Source organism: Theobroma cacao, chromosome 6 (genome assembly GCF_000208745.1).
Source record: "Theobroma cacao cultivar B97-61/B2 chromosome 6, Criollo_cocoa_genome_V2, whole genome shotgun sequence".
NCBI lineage: Eukaryota > Viridiplantae > Streptophyta > Magnoliopsida > Malvales > Malvaceae > Theobroma > Theobroma cacao.
In genome coordinates, this window is record NC_030855.1 from 9,331,662 (window position 1) to 9,339,281 (window position 7,620).

The window sequence follows — 7,620 nt, forward strand, 5'->3', positions numbered from 1 at the left end:
AAGTTTAATTTCGGTGATTTTTGGAGTGTAGGGGCAAAAATCATAATTTGACCACAAGCGGACAAAATTTGAGATTTTGAGAGAATTTAGATCAAATTTGACAAATTGGAGAATGGTATGAGTATAAGGGATGAAAAATATGTCTATGGGCAATTTTTCAGTTTTTGGGGTAAAAATGTAATTTTTAACTTTTATAGGGGTAAAAGTGTAAATTTCAAAAATTACTCCACCAAGACTTTGGATAAGTCTAAGAATTTTATCTAAGCTATGGATATGTGAGACAAGTGTGTGGTGAAAATTTGGAAACAAATGGATGGCTAGAATTTAAGGAATTAATAAAAAATAAAAAAAATGAATAAAATAATATTATAGTAATTTAGCCTTTAAAAAGGTCAAAATTCAAGAATTCTCATCTTCTTCAAGCTGTCCAAACCAGGAGAGAAAAGGGAGAAAAGAAATAAGAACCCTAGCTGAAAAATTTGGGGAAAATCAAGAGAAATCAAGAAATCAAGCATTAAAAAGGTAAATTTCATTGATTTTTCTTGTGATTTTCACTACCCATGCATTTTTTTCTCATTTCCATGCAAAATTAGAAAGTGGGTATGGACACCCATGCTGACCAAACCTCCATGAATGAGTTTTGAGCTTGAGTTTTGGTTGATTTTAATTGAATTAAGTGATTTTTGTTAGGTTATATTGTAATATAGCAAAAATAAGCTAGAGAAATAATTTTCTCCCATTGAAACCCATTATGACGAATTTTCTAGGGGAATATTGGCTGCTGATCTTGGTGTTTATTTGAGGAATTATGATGAATAATGATGAATTATGAGCCTAGAAAAATAATGAGAATTTTCAGAGCAAAAATACGAATTTTTACCCATTAGGGGTATTTTCGTAATTTACTGTCGAGATTGATAATTTGCACCACACTGAGGGACATTAAGTCAATTTGGGTGCAATTGAGGTATAAAAACAAAAAAAAATTAATTTGGAGTTAAACGGACGCGTATAGCAATTTTTCGAGTAAAGTGCCAAAAATAGGTTAATACCTCGTTTAAGCCGTTTTAGGCTATTGCATTTCATACCATGCATTAGTATAGGATTAAGTCAATTATATAGTGATTTAGCATCAATGTGGTGAATTGTGTAATTTTTGCAATGTGTCTAGGAGGAGAGCCTTCTGGTAAAGGCAAGGAAGTCGTACACGACGAATAGTTATCGGGGCACCTAGAAAGCATTTAATTTGTACAAACGGTGAATAAACCTATTATTATTGTAAATTATCTAGAGTTTATTTTTAAATGCTCTTTATGTATTTTATGAAGTGAAAATGAGATTACAATGAGACTTTTGATGTTTTAGAAATAAATATGACAAATAAATATATTGTGTTCATTATCTGAAATGAGAAACTTTTGATTATGAAATTGAGTAAATGGGAGGCCGCCAATTGTCTTGAAAAATATATTTTCCTATGAATGGCTTATGATATATGAGTATGTGTGGCTATATTTTATAATTGCATTGGGAATTTATATAAGTTGTCTTTTATTATGCAGGCTGGGTAAATAAATAAAAGCCACGTTATACTGTCGAAATTTTATTAAAATTGGTGGGTTTAGTCACTGCAGTGACGGGTTTCCATGGACTGCCATGACGGGTTTCCGTGGACTGCCTATTAGAGGGGCACGGTAAACCTGGTTATATAGTTACTCCGGTTGTAGAGGCGAGGAGGGTAACTCCCGGGGTAGTGTTAGAGTTCACTTCACGTTGAACCCCCATGTGAATGTGTAACTCGGCCAACGCCAAGGAACGGCTTGTTTGCAAAACTAACATGTGTTTAACATGTAAATATCTTAACAACCTTGACGGACTCGATTAGATGCCTCAGCCAAGGTATCCCCGAGGACTAGTTTTTGGCTTGAGCCTTGTTTCTAATAAAAGTCATAAGCCTTAACAACTATTTTGGTAAATTACAAATATTTTATGGTTTAAGAAATAAATTGAAAACCTTATGAAATGGTTTGTGATTTGTTGTTTAAACTTGCCTCTATTTTACTTGCCTTTAGATATTTATAATAATGTTTGTTTACTCAATGGGATTGCAAAATCTCACCCACCTCCTTTTCCAAATATTTCAGGCCTTTGGTAGCTTGTAGATACCCTATTTTGTCGAGGATTCCAGTTGACCCCTCTATCTCACAGACAATAGGTTACTATCACCAACACTTGGTGTATTTATGGGCCACTTGTCATTGTAATTATTATTGTACATTATAACTTTGTAAATTAGTGTAGTATGAATTTATTTTACTTACACGTGTTTCTATAAATATTGTTTTATATAAAAATGCTATATTTTAATCAATATTTTGAATAGTAATATTTTTCTATAAATCCTTTTAAAAGAAAATTTTGTCTTTTGATTTACTTGAGTCAGAAACGACTGGTAATTGTTTAAAATGGAATGTTTAACAACGATTGCTCACAAGAAAAGTAAGAAACTGATACGTAAGCCTTGCGGGGTTTCGATTGGCATTTCGGGTAATTAATGTAAATCGGGACGTCGCGACGGTTGTCATGGGCCCGAGGGAGGTTCCGGGTCGTGACAAGACCACTCAATTCCAGTAGCTGCAACACTGTAACATTGACTACCCAGCGCTACAGTGCTAAGAACATCCCATACCTAGAAGGCATGAGCAAGTGGTGAGTGGCATGATGATGAATATAATACCTCGTACTTTAATATGGTGCCTAATTGTGAAACCCCAACCTTCATAGATGTGTGACTAGAGGTAGACTGTTGAGTGCATCAAATTGACATATTTAATGGGAGATTAAATACCTAATTAGCCTAAGTTGGACTAGATTTAAGATTGAATTTAAGTATTTTTATTTATTTTATTAGTTTAGTTTAATTTATGTTTAAATGTTTATTTCGAGTTAATGATGCTAGTTTTGCGCTATTTATAATTATTTTATGTTTTTATAGAAGTAGGATCAAAAATAACTTCAATTGGTGAAGAAAGGTGTATAATTAACCATTGCTTTATTTGCATATATTTCGGTTTTTCAAGAATATCTCCCACTAAAGAAGTCCAAATGACATGATTTTAGACCATTAGAAAGCTAAGAAGAAGAGCTACAACTTTTATGTTTTCCAATTTGCCCAGTTCTGACTGAAAAGTGGTCAAAATCTTTGTCAAAGTGAAGATATTGCACTAGAAGAACAAAAAGGGGGCATTTTTTTTATAAATTTCATGAAACTTTGATTGACTTTAGGATAAATATCTCATTTCTTCCAGCACCTTCTCCTCACTTCCAGCAACTTCTTCTTCTTCCCATCCTTTCGCCTTACTAAACGTTTTCCCCCTACCCTAGAAAAGAAACCTTAAAGCCTCCATAACTTTCTCGAATTAACTCTGATTCTCATGCTTTTATACACTTTTTCATAAGGCTTTTCATACTCTTTCACTTTTACACCTCAAGAATCCTTAAGAGCTCTTCCTCTACACTTTTTCTCACTAGCTGAACATTTTGAGAGAGAGAGAGATAGACTTTCCTTGATAGCTTGAAGAACTATTGAAAAGAATTCCACTATAAAACCACTAAGATGAGTAATGAGTGAGATTTGATTTTTGAGTTTTTGATGATGGCCAATATTTAGGTTTGTGGGCTAATTTATTGTTGAAGGTTATTTAATCATGTCTAGTGTGAACAATGACTACTTAAATGGTAATTGGAAGCTAGTTAGGAATAACTAGTAAAACTTGATTTAGGAAACAACTTTTGGAATAGTATTTATGTAAATTGAGTTGGTATGATGCTATTGTGTGTGATAGGTTTCAATGAGACTCCACATCTCTATTCGGAGCATTAGACACAGTTAGAGTCGATCAAAGCATCAAAAAGACATTGTGAGTGAACTTGCACTAAAATGTTTCGGGATAAATGCATATGTGTTTAATTGAATCGCCTGAAATGTTTTATCGGACTTTTCTTTAAAATGTGCATGGGAACAAGCCCTTGATGAAATGGTTTTATGTGGTAAAATATGTGATATAATGAAACCATGTGTTCCTATATTATGCAGATATGTATGTTATACTTTGAGTGATAATGCTATACAATAGCTATAACCGTGCACATGTGGTGTGGGAGTGCACATGCCGGTAATGATGCGGGTGGGGGTGCGTGTGATGATATTGAAATGTGTGTGTAGGGAGTGCACATGATGATATTGCCTTGTGCGTGTAGGGAGTGTACATGAGCTGAGTAAGGCGGTAGTGGTGTACATGTATATATATATATATATGCTATAGACAAGTTATGAAAATAAAAATGTGATTGTACTATATGCTATAAAATGCCTTTCCACTGCAGCGAGAAACCCTCTGTTTTGCTTGTCTTGATTGGATATTTGTTGTAGTTTTCACTCTTTTCAACTCCATTGGGGATTATAAATCCTTCACCTAAAGGGGCTTTAAAAGAAATTAAACTAAATTGCATTGTTTTTAAAATAAGTGCATCGTGTTTTCAAAATCTTTCCATATCATTTGCTTGTTCCCTTCCTATGTTCACTCATTGAGTTTATACTCATTATTTTCAACTTCATGTTTTAGTTTTCAGGTTTGAAGGTAGTTGGATTCTGTCACAACCTAAATCTCTGATCATGACTGACGCATGGGCTGAATGGGCATAGCCCACTAGGCCCAAGCAAGCCTCTGTATGAGATCTTGTGCCTCATTCCATCCATCTTTAAAACCATGTGTTGTAATTCTCAACGATGAATGTTTCAGTAATATTTTATAGTAATCGAATATTCATATTTGTATTATCTCAAAGTACTGTCATTCATTATCGTCTCATAAGGGCATCATCATCATTAATCCAATGTTACATACTTCATTTATAACATGACTCCTAGTAGTTTACATTACATTAGTGTACACGGACAAAGACTCTCAACAGTCAGCGGAGTGACTTTAAGTAAAGGTACCGCTACTGAGATGCCATAGTACCTACCAAGAATACAAGCATGTGTGGACACCCAATCTTGGTCCCAATTGCCTCCGAATCTGAAAACATGAAGTTTAAAAATGTGAGTATAAAACTTAGTGAGTGAACATAAAAAGGGAACAAGCAATCGATAAGGAGAACTTGGAAATCATGATGCACTTGTTTCAAAAACAATGCAATTGATTTAATTTCTTACTAAAAACCCCTCATTTCAAACTTTGATTAATAACCTCATAGTGTTTCAAATACCTATGATCGATAAATGAAGTTAAATGGGTGAAAAATATGTCAAAATCAAGCAAGGTAGCAAGCAGGACAGCAAGTTTCTCGCTATAGCAAGAAACAATCTCAGTTTGCAAATATTTCTGTTTTTCTAGCATATCTCTCACTATAGAAGTCCAATTGACCTGATTTTTAGACCATTATAAAGCTGAGAGGCTGGGCTACAACTTTAATGTTTACCACTTTGCACAGTTCTGACTGGAAGGTGGTCCAAATCTTTGTCAAAGTGGAAACACCGCACCAGAATTTTGGGACCACTCGAGAGTTTCTCGCTGCAGCGAGAATGCATTCTCGCTATAGCGAGATTCAGGGCAGATGACAATTAAGGGATTTTCACATGCCACAAAATCCATTCCTACCATATTGCACATTAAAGTGAACACATTGACAATAATCAACTTTCTCATCATTCATTTCAATCACATATTATAATCATAAACTTTCTATCACATATACATATATAAACATATATAAACACGTATTGTCACGACCCAGAACTCTCATCGAGCCTGTGACAACCACCGCGATGTCCCGATAGACATTCATTACCCGAAATGCCAATTGAAATCTCGCAAGGCTTAACATTAGTTTTCTCTCTTCCCTTGTGAGTAGTAGTTACTAAAATCATGTTTTAAAGTGATATGAATCAATTTCAATTCAAAAACAATCAAAGAGAAGTTTCAACTACACGAGGGTATTTTGGTAATTTTTTCTAAAAATTTTGAAACCAGCTAAAATGTAGTAAATGAGAGAAATTTACACATTTCATAACCGAATGACTAAAAGTAATGAAGGTTGTGAACCTACAGTTTTTGAAGATGCAAATCCAACTATAACCCTCAATGAAATGAGCTATCTACCGACTATCCTGAGCCTGAAATGGGTGGAAAGGAGGGTGATGAGATTATATAATCCCAGTGAGTAAACAAATATCATCTAAAATATCTAAAACTTAGTAAATTGAGACAGATAAAATAGATTAGCATAAAAATGATTCACAGCATTTCGAACTCATTTTAATAAGATAACATATATTCATTTCACCCAAATAAACAACGAGGCTTATGATTTCCTGAAAAGCTTGGCTCGTGCAAAAATTATTCTCATACTCGGTTGTCAAGGATACCTTGGCTTGGGGCTATCCTCACCAAATCAGCCAAGGCTGTTAAAAAGTCATGTACGCATAAATCATGTTTTTATTTTGAAAACATAGTCGTTCCTTGGCGTTGGTTGAGTTCACCCTCACGTGGTGGTTTGGCGTGAAGTGAACTCTAAAGTTTTATCTCATGAGTTACCCTATGCGCCTCTCATACTAAGGTAAAATATAACAGGGTTTACCGTGCCCCTCTAATAGGCTGGTCCATAGAAACCCGCCACTGCAGTGACTAATCAATATCCCACCAAATCAATAAAAGTTTCGACAGTATGACATGACAATTATATTACTATCCAGCCTGTTAAGGCAAAACAAATAGTTCATACAATTTCAACACAATTTCCAATTCAGTCATTCATGCCAATATCACCATAAGCCATTCAATTCAAAACATAATTTACAATACAGCAAGTAGTCTCCAATTACTCCATTTTCAAGTCATCATTAAATTTCAAAACAATTTATAAAATCATTTCATTTAAACACATTTTTCATCAAATTACAAAACGGATAAAAACATACTTTAGATAATTAAGACGATAATAAGGTTACTCACTGTAATGGGAATCGAGTTTCGAGTACTTCGATTCTTGATCCTCAGGTACTATCTCTTTACTTTTGCCAGAATGCTCACCACCAAGACATAATGCACAATAAGCCATTTACTACATTTGTGCTAAACTGTTATAAAACTAATTCCGGCTCTATACTAATGCATGAAATGTGATGTGAAATGCTCAGGTAATTATCTAAATACAGTGTTCAATATAAATTCAATTATGTACCTAAATAAAATGGAATTGGCCTAATTCGATCTATCACCCGATTAATTGGCCAATACGTTCAATTCAACTCCAAACAATTCCATTTCTCTCCCAATACTCCAAATCATTAAACACAATTTAAATAACTTGAAATATGGTAAAATCATCCTCACATTTTCTCTTGGAAAATTTGGCCATGGTGAGTGCACTAACAATCTAATTTTTCATGCTTGATTTTCACAGCATAAATCATTCACTCTTAATCAAATCACTTGAAATTCAATCAAATTCATCATCAATACTCCACATGGAATATTCGGCCAATGAAGAATCCATGAAGAACATGATAAATCAACTAAAAACACTAAAATATCTCAAAATCTAACCAAATAATCA

General features: G+C 34.0%; 1 long non-coding RNA gene across 1 annotated transcript; it reads right to left on the minus strand.

Annotated features, from left to right (window-relative positions):
* On the minus strand, positions 4,814–7,117 carry LOC108662615. Its single transcript, XR_001928551.1, has 3 exons — positions 7,017–7,117; positions 6,112–6,178; positions 4,814–5,081 (listed from the first exon to the last, which is right to left on the minus strand). It is a non-coding gene; the product is annotated as an uncharacterized LOC108662615 (long non-coding RNA).